This window comes from Pyxicephalus adspersus, chromosome 5 (assembly GCF_032062135.1).
Source record: "Pyxicephalus adspersus chromosome 5, UCB_Pads_2.0, whole genome shotgun sequence".
Classification (NCBI taxonomy): Eukaryota; Metazoa; Chordata; class Amphibia; order Anura; family Pyxicephalidae; genus Pyxicephalus; species Pyxicephalus adspersus.
The window spans coordinates 121632215-121633903 of NC_092862.1; the positions used below are offsets into that span (position 1 = coordinate 121632215).

The 1689-nt window shown below is 49.9% G+C and overlaps 1 protein-coding gene across 1 annotated transcript in view; it reads left to right on the forward strand.

The window, feature by feature from the left end:
- The first annotated feature begins 1217 nt into the window (after positions 1 to 1217).
- Positions 1218 to 1689, forward strand: part of INSIG1 (insulin induced gene 1) — a 13157-nt gene continuing 12685 nt past the window's right edge. Inside the window, exon 1 of the mRNA XM_072412589.1 lies at positions 1218 to 1463. The gene's annotated coding sequence lies outside the window, so the exon portion shown is untranslated. The remainder of the gene's footprint in view (positions 1464 to 1689) is intronic.

Sequence of the window (1689 nt, forward strand, 5' to 3'; positions counted from 1 at the left end):
TGTTAGGAAAGTTTTTGTTGTCAGGATTCCCTGCAATCCCAGCTGCCTCTGAGCTTCCTCTGATGCACCTGCACTGAAATTACAACATCCCTGCATGGACAATCAAGATGGCTGAATATTGTATCCACTAACAGAAGAAGGAAGAAGATGGACGTGCTCTACGACAGCACAGGGGTCATATGACCAGGTTCTCTTGCAGGCTTTTGCATTCAAGAGAAAACACAAAGCATTTTGCTGTGCATTATTAAAGTGCAGTATTTTACAGTGGGATAGATACACAATTACTTGATAAGTGCTCTAACTTCATTCTAACATTGGTATTAGGTCAGAGGTCATCTGAAATATGATGTCTGTCAGCCTCCTAAAATAGAAATAAACCCAGCCGACTCACGTGTTCCAGCGACGCGCCCCTCTATCTCTTCTTCAGGTCTTTGTGCGCCTTGATTGGTCAAGCCGGGATGACATGAATGCATGGGAGTTCATTCATCCCAGGACAAACATGGGAAGCTAGGAATGCCGGGTTTTCCTGGCAACCAAACCTTACACCAAAAAGATGAGCCGCGCATGCGGCTGCCATGGAAACCAAGCATTCGCAGCTTCCCATGCGTGTGCCAGGATGAATGAAGTCCCGCGCAGTTACATCATCCAATCAAGATGGCTGAAGATCTTCCTGCAGAGGAGACACAAGATGGCGTCACCTGACGCAGAAGCCCACACTGGTGAGTCGGCCTAGATTTAGTTTTGATTTAATAAACTGAAATTAAACAATGCTGAATAATATATATAAAAAACACATTTCTATTCACAGAACTACACAGCTACAATGATTTAGAAATGAATATTCAGATTTTTCAGTCATGGCTGTCAATAAACTATTACCCATGGGTTAAATCCGCTGCAGTCACGTAAAGTGAGATGTATTGGCCCCCATGGCTGGGATTATTCCTGGCTCGGATGACAGGCCGCAGGGTCAATGGCCTGAGGGGAGAAGCTCCCAGGATACGTCAGGAATACCACGTCCTACCTCTCCTCACACTGCGCGCTCCCGTCACCACTGCGCGCCGCCGCGGCCTCTTGTTTTGATTTTTTTTTTTTTCCTTCTAGCGAGAGGAAGGTGTGTGGTGTGTCCGCTACGTCATATGGGCAGCCCAGCGCTGATTGGCTGCTGGCGCCTCACCAGACACGCATGTTGTTTTCGGTCGGGGCAGCTGCAGCTCCCCCCTCTCGCCTCGCGCTCCTCCGTCTGATTCACTGAGGGGGGAGGAGGAGGGAGCGGGGCAGCGGAGGACAGCGGCGCTACCTACAGGGGGCGGGAGCCGCTTCACATTCACACTCCCCGTATTTATAGCAGAGCTGAGAGGAGACACGGGAGGAAACAAGAGGGGGAAAGGGGCAAAAGTTTATCAAGTCTTCATAGCTGCTGCCCTTATCACCTGAATACCAGGAGTGTACCTTGCTATCAGGTGAGACCTGCATGCCAAGGAGGGGGGTATGAGAGGGGTATTACTTCTGTGCATGCCAAGGAGTGTGGCATGAGAGGGTTAATGCTGCTATTCATGCCATGGAGGGGGTCATGAGAGGGGTATTACTGCTATTCATGCCAAGGAGGGGGGTATGAGAGGGGTATTACTGCTGTGCATGCCATGGAGGGGGGCATGAGAGGGGTATTACTGCTGTGCATGCCATGGA